General features: G+C 39.0%; 1 protein-coding gene across 5 annotated transcripts in view; it reads left to right on the top strand.

Annotated features, from left to right (window-relative positions):
- The window catches only part of SPATS2L (spermatogenesis associated serine rich 2 like), a 170,789-nt gene that overhangs the window by 52,819 nt on the left and 104,267 nt on the right, over positions 1 to 13,703 (top strand). Inside the window, exon 1 of one of the 5 annotated variants that reach the window (XM_010336463.3) lies at positions 5,474 to 5,563. The exons of the other annotated variants lie outside the window; for them this stretch is intronic. The gene's annotated coding sequence lies outside the window, so the exon portion shown is untranslated. Of the gene's footprint in view, positions 1 to 5,473; positions 5,564 to 13,703 lie in introns of those variants that run through there. 5 annotated transcript variants of the gene reach the window in all.

The following is a 13,703-nucleotide window of genomic DNA, read 5'->3' as shown; positions in this document are numbered from 1 at the left end:
ATTCTACAGCAAATCAAATCCAGATTTCTCTACATTTATTTCATGGTTCAAGGTAACCTGCCACTTTCACTCTTCTCTGTCTTTCAATGACTGACATCATTTCCTGTCACTCTACAGTACATCGGCGCTCAAGTCAGTGTGATGAAACCAACTTCTATCCTGTATCTGTGGTAAGCCTGTTCTTGGAATAAAGTATTCCCAGAGAAGTCTCACTTGATGTGTCCTTCCCTTTTTCCTTCTAGCTCTGTAAATACTACCCATTCAGCAACTGTTAGCTCAGTCTTCACCTTCTCCTTTCAGTTCATTTCAACACATATACACTGTGTATATTCCCTAAATTGAAAGTCAGCTTAAAGCACGTGGCAAGTAGTACAAGGCTGTGAACCAGGGCCCTTCCAGTCCTGCTGAGTGTGTCTGGACTACTCCAGACTTCTAAGTCCTCTGCTGAACTAATACAGTATTGAAAGTCTAGACCAGTGGGCTCCAAAGTGGAGTGCTCAAAATAATCCACTGGGGGTGTAAGAATGTATTGGAGCTTATATGAACATTTTTTTCATATCTTTAAAATTTCTATTGTAGAGTATTTCTGTAAAGTATGTGATATATTAATACAGAAGCACATATTTAACCTTTATAAATAAATAGCATATATAGTCCATGTGTAAGCACTCTTACTATGGGATGAGTGATCCAAAAAATACATGGAGCCTCAAGTTCAGAACAATTTCACTGGGGTTTTAGGAGGTCAGCTAACTGGTCCACCCAAGTCCATTTATTCTCTCCTTCAAAAATTGTTTACTAGTTTCCTACCGTGCGCCAGGTAATGTTAAGAGAGAGAGCAGTCAGGCAAGAGGAGAGCAAAATGTTAGCTTTCTTTCTGATGAAAGCTCACTGGAAAATGTGGCTTTAGATCAGGGCCAGGATGGTTTGCTAATACTTTGCCCCTGCAGTAAGGAGACCCAGTTAACAGCCAGAGTGGGACATTATATCCCTTCTCTACCTCTGTCCTCCCCAATCAGGGGCAGGGCCTGCACTCAAGTTTATTGCATGGCCAAGGGCAAGTGGGAAGGTACCATCTTTGCAGGCAGGTGGAAGGATCCTAAGAGAGTGGGGAAAGGTGGGAGTTACCCGGTTTATTCAAATGAACCTATGAGATATGCCGCTCCTCCTTGAGGGAGGGGAAGCAGGTGGCAGGTGGTCAGCAGTGTCCTGACAATATGGGATTTCCTCCAAATAAATAAGCTACTGTTATTTTGACTTTCGTCACCTCATAATAAGCTCTTCTATTGTTTCAAATGTATCTGCCTGAAAAGGAGCACTCTTTTTTTTTTTTTTTTCAACAAAAGAACTAGCATATCATATGACCCATTGAGGGGATGAGTAGCATTGTGTGCTTGAAGATGGATCTGTACTGAGGCATGAGACCTGATGCCATTGTATGACCCCTCCCCAGAGTTCATCATCTGATTTCCCAACGCTATTATCGAACAGAATAGAACACAGCAGAACAGGACTATGTGTGTATGTGTGTGACTACATGTGTATGTCTGTGAATTGCTTCTGGATCCATTGTGAAACTCTTTCTAGCTCCTACCTCGCTATTCCCTAACACACACACACACACACACACACACACACACACACACACACAGACACACACCCCTACACAGATACACACACCTACATACACATTGTTCCTACCGGTAAATTTTGCAATCTCTGGCCCATTATAGAATCGACATAAGTCAAGGCATGTAGTCATGAGAAATAAAGCTAAGAGAAACAAAGCTTGTTGCTTCGCATGTAAGCACAAACCAACTTAGTGTCATGAGAGAAAGGGAAGAAAAAGGAGAAAGAAGGGAAAGTGACTTGGGGGAGCAGGAAGGATTAGGAGCCCTGGTCCCTGGATGAGAAACTTCTTGAGGTAATCTCCATTCCCACTCCCTCCTTCTTGCCCAAAAGGGCAGAATTCTAACGTGACATTCTAGAAAATTAAAATCTATGCAATTAAAAAGTATCTGCAGAGAAAGATTTCAAAACCTCCCTTAGTAACTAAAATGATTAATTTTAGGCTCAGAGAATACATTTCTCCAAATTGTTAAGGCTTTCTTGCTGCAGTTTAAAATGGTTTTCTTTTCATTGTGTAAGGCTCAGTTCCTTGCCATCCTTTGTCTGAAACAGGGATATGATGTTGACCACTAGATTTACAACAGAATAAGCCAATCCTTTGCCATCATGTACTTGTTTCTGCGCATGCGCCTCTCTACATCCTCTCCAGATTTTCACCTCCCATGTTAGTTATGGAAATAAAATAAAGGGATTATTTACTGATTTTTGTGTGTTTCTATGTATTTATCCCCAGTATTCAGCTTAAAAGAAAAACTATAATGTTAATTCAAAATCAGTTTTTAACCTATTCAGTTGGATCTGTTCACGGTATTAGGACATTTATACGCAAGTCTTTAGGATATTGAAGCCTTCTTAACCCAAAGATGGGAATGCAGGGCCACATGTGGTGGCTCACACCTGTAATCCCAGCGCTTCGGGAGGAAGGCCAATACAGTAGGATTCTTGAGCCCACGAGCTCAAGACCAGCCTGGGCAACATAAGAGACCCGTTCTATAAAAAATTTTTAAAAGTTCGCTAGGCATGGTGGCACACGCCTGTAATCCCAGCTACTCAGGAGACTGAGGAAGGAGGATTGCTTGAGCCTGGGAAGTTGAGGCTGCAAGTGAGCTGTGATGGAGCCACTACACTTTTTTTTTTTTCTTTTTGGAAAAAAAAGTTACGAATGCTGGAGTGTAGGAAATTTCTGAATTAAATATCAGTTATGTTACCAGTTTGGCTGCGGAGATAAAGGCAAACAACACTGGCTTAGAAACACAAAAGCCTCATGTCACAGTCTAGTCATACAGGCTGATGGGGGAGCTACACAATGATGGGGACCAGTCTTCCTAGCAGGTATTCTTGTCATCCTTACTTTTTGGCTTCCATTTCAAGTTCTTGTCACACTTCAGCTGGCAAGAAGGGGCAAAAGGAAGTGGGAAGCACACCCCTTCCTTTTAAAGATACAACCCCGAAGTTTTGCATATTACTTCCATTCACATTCCATTGGCCAGGACTTAGCAACATGAAGATACCGGATTGCAAGGGAGGATGTAAATTATGACCTTTAGCTGAGCAATGGTACACCCAGGTAGAAGAAAGTAATGGATTTTGGGGCAACAGTTTGCTTTGCCTCTGGCTTTGTAGAGCCAGCCTGAGCAGCATGTTTTGACCCTGAGTTCAGCTAGGGGACTAGTAAGCAAAGTAAAAAATACCTAAGGATATAAAGGAGGAGAAAATCTCGCTCTGCAATAGGTTAGTGTTGCAACTTTGTGGCCCTCAGACCTCTAGTTCAATGATAAGATACACCTTTCCTCCTGCTGGAAAATAATTTGAAGCTTAACCCCCAAGAATTTATTTTGCTGCTGTACAATTGAATTAAAATGCATTTTCTAGGTACAATTTTCAGGCCAGATAGGTTCAGTATAAAACCAAGATCAGCTGGGTGTGGTGGCTCATGCCTGTAATCCCAGCACTTTGGGAGGCTGAGGTGGGCGGATCACAAGGTCAGGAGTTCGAGACCAGCCTGACCAACATGGTGAAACCCCATCTCTACTAAAAATACAAAAATTAGCCAGGCATGGTGGCACACACCTGTAAGCGCAGCTACTCACAAGGCTGAGACAGGAGAATTGCTTAAACCCGGGAGCTGGAGATTGCAGTGAGCCAAGATTGTGCCATTGCACTCCAGCCTAGGCAATAGAGCAAGACTCCATCTGAAAAAAGCAAACAAACAAACAAAAAAAGCAAAAAAAAAAGAAAGATCACATGCATGGTCACTGTGATTTTAGGCCACAGAAGCCATACTGCCATTACTCCTTGATCCAGATTATTCTATTAGTAAAAATTTTTTAAATTATACTACTATTACCAACCCATTATGAAATCTGCATTACTTTAACAATATCTTCTCTAGGAAAATAATCATAAAGAGGCAGTTTGCTGATTATAGTGCAATGCCGTACATACACTATCTGGGACTTGTATGTCTTATCTGTTTACTTGACTAGCTAAGCACTTTTTCCTGTTAGTGTCCATGTTCATCTTCTTCAGTTGTAGCACTGGTTTTCCTCTCAACCTGACAAGATCAACCTGGATTTTGACAGTCACGCTGATTTTTATCTATTTAAACAGCTAGAAGCAAAATCAAATTTGGTTTCTGGCTTTTGTTATTGAGAAAAGTAATAAAAGCCATGGCAGAATTAGATCAAGGACATTCATTATTTTAACTAGGAACAAGAAATAAATACATAGCTCTTCCTAAGCATTGGATTAATTTACATGTACAGAGGATATTAAAAATGACATTGAAAATATGTTTCATAGCTGCTTATTTGATATACAAATGTTAGCATTTCTACTGTCTGTTGTAGAGATAACATAATAATGAAAAGTCTCATTGGCTGAGTGCTTTAGTATGTATCTTTTCTGCATCAGTTTCTGTGGTCAATGCTTAAAGCCTTAGATCAGTCTCAAACTACATGGCTGGCACATATCAGAGGAAGGAAAATTGGGGAGGTTGTGGTGGAAGATCAACAATAGGCACTCATTCAGTATTAGTATTCCTGTTTGAATAGATCATGAATTCTCAACAGGGGCAATATTGCCCCCAAAGGGGTGAAAATTGGTTCTTGGAGAGTGATACAAAATCAGATATTATGGCTGAGCTCAGAGTCAGAGGGAGATGTGGCAATGGATGAATGGTCAGAGAGATGGGATGCTGCAGGCTTTGACGATGGGGGAAGGAGACATGAGCTGAAGAACGTGGGTGGCCTCTAGAATCTAGATGGGGCAATGAGACAGATCCTCCCCTAGAGCTTCCAAAAAGGATCCTTGTCAGACTTTTGGCTTACAGAACTGTAAGGTAATATATCTGTGTTATTTTAAGCCACTAAATGTGTGCTAATGTGTTACAGCAGCACTAGGAAACACAGTTTCCTCTCCTGTTCGGTAAGAAGGCTAGAATGAACTATGCCACTGGTTTGTTGTAATTGCTAAATCAAATAATTTATGAGAAGTACTTAGCATAAGGAACATAGTGCTATATCTCTGCCTTGACAGTGTTCAGACAGGCAAGGTTTCCCTCTGTGTGCTTTATTCCCATGTTTAGGTGGTCAATGGACTTCTTTCTTAATGTCAGTGGCAACAGTCAAGTCTTGTACTGGCCCAGTCACTTTAAGGGGACTTTGAAGCCTCTCCTAGGATTCATCATTTTATTGATTTTATATCTCAACTCTCAAAAGATGTTTTTATTTCACTTGTTGCCAAGCTATGAGACATATATTCCAGTACCATTCAGGTATCACCCACTCATAGGTCCTTCCCCAAAGCAATTCTCCATTTTTTTTTCTTTCTGCCTGGACTGCAGGAGTGTCTGAAGGCTTGTTGGGGTCTGTGGAGAGGTAGAGGAGGGAAGTTCGCAGCAGGGAGCAGAGAAGGACCAGTTGTAGTCATCCAGGTAGGTGCTGGGGAGTCCCAGGTTGGGTGGCCATTCTAGAATGAAGCATCCCAGATGGAAGAATAAACTAGGTGTATTGTTTTCTTAGGTAAAAGTTTTTGTTAATGATTAAGAAAGTCTCTCTAAAAAGGAAAATTTTCCCAATTCATTGATGTGCTTCAGGTCAATTAAGTCAGTTGGGTAGCTCCTGGTGTAAGTGAATGAAGTAAAGGCTACAGATTTTCTCCTATCTTTGCTGGGTCAATCAGATTCCCAGAGAACAGCTTTTGCATTATCACAGGACAAAAAAACCAACAGAACTGTATTCCTACTACTCACGAGCTAACATTATGTAGGTTTACTTATATTATCTTTTAATGCCCACAAAATCACTGTGAAGTGTGTGTTATTAGTAATGTTTCCTGCTAAGAAAGGGGAGCATCTTTACAATATCAGTATGAAATAGATGAATAGATGGCATTAGGCCTGTTTACAGCCAAAGACCATGGGGCTCAAGGAGGATGACAGCTGTACCGGCTTGGCTGGGACAGCAATACGACGGCTGTGGGGCTGCCACTGGCTGGTTGCCTAGGCAGGACTTCTCAGTTGCCGCCATGTTTCAAAGCCTGGTTTTCAGTTTTCAAAGTCTATACGTTGGACTCTCTATGTGAACTCAGAGATGATCAGACTCTATAGTGAGGTACTGAGACTGACAAAGTTTTAATATGGATAATGGGTTAACCAGAAACATTATGGCCTTATTCTTAGGGTATTTCTTTTTGTCTAAGGATCATGTTCTTCCTTTTTCTTTCTTCTTCACTGTGCCCCATTCACCTAGCTACTTCGGGGCCCAGCTTAAACCTGACATCCACCTGGAAGCTTTCTTTGACCCTACTCATTTTTATTATCTGCCCCATCCGACCCCCAACTCAAAGTAGTCTAATAAAACTGTGTGCTTTCCCTTGAATAGCTTGTATTATATTGTTTTCTATTCAGTTATCTGGTAAACCTCAGTAAAAGCAAAGTTTCTTGAGGCCTGGGGTTGTACTTCATATACTGTTCTTCTAGCTAAGATTCAGCACAAGCCTATATACATAGGAGATGCTCAATAAAATGTTCTTGAATGAATAAGAATTTCATTCAAGAATGTTCTTGAATGAAAAAACCTGTGTTTAAGTTCTGGCCCTGCCACTTTCTAGTAGTGTGACTTTCATCAAGTTCCTTCTGTCCATATGGCCTCAGTTTCCTCATTTATAAAAAGAGAAGTTTTGTTGAGATGCTAGGGAGTTCTTTTCAATAGTGGACATACTGGGACTCTAATGCAACTCATTAGTTGTTCCAGAACCATAAGTTAAATCAACACTCATATCTTGTAAAGTACAAGTTAGGAGGATTGCCTGGACTTCTTGAACATGGATTAATTATTTCACCCCATCCACTTGCATACATTAACAGTCAGCAGATTCTTACTTGTTTTTGTGCTGATATTTCTGTCCTTAATCCCAAGGGTTTACTTATCATAGAATATTCTTCTCATTTATATTGAATGGAACACTCAAAAGGAGGCTTTTGAGCCTGAGAAAATGAAAAATTCTGCTTATGTCTGCTTTCTTATTCTTATATCCATCTGTTTTTACCTAGGGGGAGTTAATGAAATCTTTTGTTATACTAAGTATTTCAAGTGAATATAATTAAATAAACTATTATATAAAAACAGCAGCAGTATCAAATAAGAAAAAAAGCCTGCAAATATTGATGATTATTCATGGACTTGAGTTGGTAATAGGTGTAATACCATGACTGTGTGAAATATTTGATATGAAAATAAAAGGAAAATGCAAGCTAACATGCCAGCAGTAAAAATGTGCAGTATTAATTGTAAATAATTGCAATAGCTCACATGTGAGGAATCCATGTCACACTGCAAGATTGTATTGGAGACTTACAAATTTTAAAGATGTTGCCTTCTACATACCTAAAACTTATTACCATAGAAATCAAAATCTTACCATGTCTCAGGTACTTTTTGATTGTAAATTAAACACATTAAGATGTTTTATTAATATATAGTATGTAATAAACCAAAGTAGTAATTTACTAAGAGTTTCTATAAGTGCAGTTAATTTTTCCAAAACTTGCTCAACGTTGCTGGTGACTGTCACTAATTGAAGACTCAGAAATAGACTAAACATTTTTCAGAAATTACTTCTTAACCTTACTGCAAAGTCTTAATATTATTGAAAAGATATACTTGACAGGAAGAAACATCAGTATTCTAAGTACCCATAAATTTTAGTCTGTTTTTCTGAAACATTTTCTTTTCTTTCTTTTTTTTTTTTTTTGAGACGGAGTTTCTCTCTTGTTACCCAGGCTGGAGTGCAATGGCACGATATCAGCTCACTGCAACCTCCACCTCCTGGGTTCAGGCAATTCTCCTGCCTCAGCCTCCTGAGTAGCTGGGATTACAGGCACGCACCACCATGCCCAGCTAATTTTTTGTATTTTTAGTAGAGACGGGGTTTCACCATGTTGACCAGGATGGTCTCGATCTCTTGACCTCGTGATCCACTGCCTCGGCCTCCCCAAGTGCTGGGATTACAGGCATGAGCCACCGCGCCCGGCCCTGAAACATTTTCTTACCCTTTCTTTTATCTTTGGGCAAAAACTGTGTTTAGCTTGGCTTATAGGCTAATTAACATTAAGTTGGGTTCCCCCCACTCCCACTCTCTCTTTCTTCATTACTTTCATGCCTCTTGCTTATTTTGCAATCATGATGATCTCTGACCTGCTTACTCAGCAAAGCCCACTTCCAGGTTAGGGCCATGACCTCGTGCGGACAAAACACAGTCTTTTAGCAATACACCAGGAAAACAGCAAAGACAAATGGATTTGTTGTTTCTCTGCAGACAAGTTATTCTATACTCAAATCATAGTCAATGAAAATGATCTGATGATAAAATCTTGGTACAGAAGCTTAGATAAATATCTATATTTTTCACGAAAATAAGAGTATATCTTTATTTCATATTGAAAATATGTGGTTTGTTTGAGTGCAGTGTTCACATTTGATTATAGATTAATTACTTTCTAAAAAGCAAACTGAAGAAGTTAGGAAAGGAATACACATATTTACATATCCTAGTATTGAAAATGAATTCCAATTTTTATGCTACATATGAAGTATATGGATATGTAAATGAAAGTTCAAATCCTAAAAGTTACTGATCATGTTGATAATCTACTGAATCACACTGTAAATTTGGCTATATTCTTAAAAAATGTTATTTATTTTCAGATTTAGATAAATGGTTCCTAACTGGTAAGTTGTAAGAGTTGTAGTTTATAAAAAATGTAGCATTTTGTCTCATGGTTCTGATTTTTAAATTACTATACTTAATTTGGTATTTAAAACAGTGTTTCAAGAAAATAAGAAAGTTTTCATTATAAAAAGGTTGAGAAACCTGGTTTTAACTAATCTGCCCTGAAAAAGAAAGTTGACGAATGGCAGGATTTGTAACAGAGCAGAAACAGCAGGGAAATAAGTGTTTCCACTGTAATAGTGCAGTGGGTTGTTTCCATTGGAGCAAGAGTCCCGAACTTCTCAGGGAGACAGAGGTGTGAGAATCCAAAAACCCAAAAGAAGATGCGTACTTGGTGAAGTTAAAAGGAAAAAGAACAAAAAACTTCAGTGTCCAGGACAGTTCCTCGCATGTGGTGGACAATAAACAGTTTAGTTGACTAAATGATCTTAGACCATTCAGTCATATTGGGCACTGGTATAATTTAGTTCTGCTATAATGTACAAAAATGACACCGAGGTAATAAGAATGATGAGAGACAAGCTATTTGGGCATGTGCTCGGAGTCTTATTCATGTTTAAATGGAAATGGGGTCTCAGATACTAATTTGCGTCACTGCCATTTTCTCTCTAGGGAATTAAAGAAAATGAAGGGAACTATTATATTGGGTCTAATTTTAACCAAGAAAAGATTGGTTGATGAAATATAAGTAGAAGGAACTTTTATCAGTTTGTTCAATAAATACATATTGAGTGTCTGCTGTGGGCCAGCTCTTGGAGGATTGTAACCAAGATGTTTAAGCTTTTGTGCGAACTAAAGAGCAGATGGTGGATATAGCAGACATGTACTTCAGACTGCAGGGGGGAAATCCCAAATATTTCAGAGAAGTAGAAGATATGATTCTACAGTCTGAGACTCTAAAAGAGAAGACAACTGAAGAGATGAGAAGCCCACCTCTACATTCAAATTAGGGCCCTTTCTAGTTACTCCTAAAGCTCCTCAAACAGTACCTGGTGCATAGCTGACACCCAATAAGTTTTACATATACATATAAAAAATACGTGTGTATATGTATAAAATGAAAGTATCAACGATGAAATTCTGATAATATAATCATGATTATGTTGCCAAATTGTCAAAGATAATGCATACATTCTCTCTCTCTCACACACACACATGCACTCCAAGTCTAACAGTCCATAACTGTTTGAATGATTAGAATTAGAGATTTAATAGTTCCAAAAAAAATAGAAGAGAAATAGTTATGGCTGCAAAGGGGATGTTCAAATTAACTCAGAGTATAAAAGAGTATTTAATTTAATTTATTTTTGAGACAGAGTCTCATACTAACCCGGGCTAGAGTGCAGTGGTGCAATTTTGGCTCACTGCAGCCTGTGCCACCCAGATTCAAGCAATTTCCCTGCCTCAGCCTCCTGAGTAGCTAGGATTACAGGCGTGCACCACCATGTGCAGCTAATTTTTGTATTTTTAGTAGAGACAGGGTTTTACCATGTTGGCCAGGCTGGTCTTGAACTCCTGAACTCAAGCAGTCCGCCCACCTGGGCCTCCCAAAGTGCTGGGATTACAGGCAGGAGCCATAATGCTGGGTCCATAAAAGACCATTTGCAAAGAATGCAAGGAGAGGCCAAAACCAAGAGCAAATACCAAAGAGAGAGACAGAATCTCATATAGAAAAGTATCAGGAAGCCCAGAATCTAGGGTGAGCTGAAGTATAATATATAAAGAATCCTAAAAACAACCAAAGACATAAAAAGCTGACAAGAAGCAATCCTACAGAAAATAAAGGTGACAAAATAATCCAGACATGGAGAACTGGAATCCTAGTGATACTGAGTTTTGTGCATTTTAAAAATAATTACATAGTTATCATTTCTGTTAAGACTGCAATATTATTTTTATCTTTTTTATTATATAAATTTGTTTTACTTTTGTAAAGAAAAAACAAGAAAGAGACAAGATCTCTGATAGAGAAAAACAAAGGACTATTCCTCTCTTCTTATTCTTGCTTTTTCATCAAGAATACTGATTTCTCACCTGTAGGGATAGAACAAAATATGAATAAGAGGGAACTGAGGTCCCCAACAGTGTAATGCTAGTGCCTTGTCATGGATTGGGGCCGCCTGGCCCGAGGTGCATCCCTAGGCCTTGCTCACCTGCAACTGTCGCTGTAGTCAGTCGTCTTGGGAGAATGTCAGAGAATGAAGAAATCCCCGAAAGCTTGGTGATTGGCAAAAGGAGAAAACACAAAAGCTCAGCAAAATTCTGGAATTTATTCTGAAAACAGAAAACACTCAGAAAAGCAAGTGATAATCATTAGGCTTCAAGAAGTCAAGCAGGACTAAGTGATTTTCCTGTTCAATGGAATAAATGGAATGCAAAGTGAAGAGAATGTAATAGATAGGGTATATATGAATTTCATCAACGCAGTTTTTACAGTGTCTCAGGGTTTCATTATGGATTTAATGGAGAAATAAGAACTGAATAACAGAATAGTTTCAGTGGATTCCACAACTGGGTTTGCATAACAAACCCAGAAAGTGCTAAAGAATGGGTCAAAGTAATTGCAGAGAGTAACCAGTATAGACCTCTGTTCTATTCCAGATCTCTCTTTATCAGTGACATGAATGATGATGATTTTGATGAAACAAAAGAAATAACTGACATTTATTGAACTCGTATGTGTCTATTACTGTTCTGTTACTCTATATGTATTAGTTTATTTAATCTTCACAATTCTATGTAGTTGATAACCTTTTATTTCCACTTTATAAATTAGTAAACTGCAACACAGAGAGTTTAATTTCCTGAAGGTCATACAGTTCCTATGTGGCAGAGCTGAGATTCAAGCCCAGACTTTGTACTTAATGGCGTAAGTGACATAAATGATATACTTCAATTTGTGAATGACCAAAGTGAAATGGACAGCTAAAGTGGAAAGTTACAGGTTTGCTAGCCCAAAGAAACTTAATAGGCTCGAGAAATCAGCCAAATTGGTAAGACAAAGTTAATTTGAGCCAAATATAAACGTGTGCACTTAAGATCCGAAAAGAAAAATCAGCTGCAAAAGTAAAGATTGGAGAAATGGAACTCAGATCATATGAGGAAATCTTGGGGGTTTTAATTGACTGTAGGCTCATTATGGTCAATCTATACTGTGATGTGATTATCAAGAAAACACAATCTTAGGCTGCATTAAAATATGAATAAAACCACTAAGTATATATATGTATCTCAGGGTGGGAAGAATGAAGTTCTCAAGATCTGACAAGACAAAATGTCTTATCCACAAATTAATTTAGGAATGTATTATAAAGTCCTTTCCAACTCTGACATCCTTCGATTCTATGAACAATTCTGTACGAGGATAGAGAAAGCATACGTAAGATGAATCTGAAAGTTTTGGAAGAATGACCAGATTTAAGGAGTGTCTGAAGGCAGAGCTAGCACATTCATGGAAGGCAGTTGACTCCATCTTAGCTAAGGGTTTAGTCACAAATAGACTTTGTAGAAGAAGCTCTTTTAGGAGGCCTACGTCCCGTTGTAGAATATGTTTTAGCTGAGGGTTTAGTCACAAGTAGACTTGTGCAGAAGAAACTCGTTTAGGAGGCATGCATCCCCATTGTAGAATACGTTTGAGCAAAGTCTGGATGGCTATTTAATGAAGCTGTTGACTGGGGGATTCATTTATAGTTCAGTAGTACATATCTCAGGCTGAGAAGACTCCAGACTCTGTCAAATGAGGAGTAAGTGCACTCTCAAGAATAAAGTTCTCAAGATCTGCAAAGACAAAATGTCTTATCCACAAATTAATTTAAGAATGTATAAAGTGCTTTATACAGAGTCCCAGAGCTCCAGAATAGCAAAACAGTTACTGGATGTTGAGTTCAGTGTTAAAGCTTTACCAGCTTTCAGACTGTGGGTGCATTAGGACCAGGAGGAGATGCCTCTCATGAAAGTTCGGTTGAGTTACAAACCAAACCAAACACAAAAATCTGTTGGAAGGTATTTGTTTGTGTCATCCAACAGCTTCTTTAGATTTTGCTTTAAATGGTAAGTCATACTGTTTTCTAACAAAGCCGTAGATGTGAGGCATTTCTGGCCCTGCCTGCAGGAAGAAAGGCTCTTTCCACGACCATCTCAGACTCCCAGGCACAAAAACCCAAAGGAAATAATTGACTTCTGGCAGTGTGCCTTGTAGGTATCAGCTGGACTTGACTTGGCTTCCATTTTTGGTTCAAGCTTTCAGACATAAGACAGAATGAGACCACTCTAGATGCCTCATGGGAAACTCAGGGGAAAAGACTGCAAAAACAACCTTGTTTCTCCCTTTGGAATTCTGGAGTTACAAGGCAGAGGTCCCCCATCTTCCTGAATTGTAAGTGAATTCCCTCTCCGTCGTCCTCATTCAGTGGCCAGCCAGCTTCTGCTTGAACGGGTTCTGTGACAGGAGTCTCACTGTCTCCCAGGACAGCTTCACCTGCGCTTTAGCAACACCATATGTATCAGGAATAAAGGGAAAGGAACGTAAGGGGATAATAGTTAAGGAATGGGTGAGAAAGAATGTGGCAGGTAGCCAGGAAAGGGTATTCCGTGGTGATTTTTTTCTCACTGAGAAGTGGGCAGCAACACTTAAAGCAGTGAGAAAATGTTCTTCCCATTGATAATTTTCCTTCCCCCTTTGCCATTTTTGTCAAGCCAGTTTTACATCTACGATTCTCATTTTTGTGAATACTAAGATGTCAGAACTGGAATGAACTCTCTTAATAATTTTTAAGCTACATATTCCCTTTATTTGTATTGAACCAAAACAATGGCATCAGACTAGTGGACTGAGCACCTGT

This window comes from Saimiri boliviensis, chromosome 5 (genome assembly GCF_048565385.1).
Source record: "Saimiri boliviensis isolate mSaiBol1 chromosome 5, mSaiBol1.pri, whole genome shotgun sequence".
In the NCBI taxonomy this organism is placed as follows: domain Eukaryota; kingdom Metazoa; phylum Chordata; class Mammalia; order Primates; family Cebidae; genus Saimiri; species Saimiri boliviensis.
This window is presented reverse-complemented; position numbering and strand designations above follow the sequence as displayed.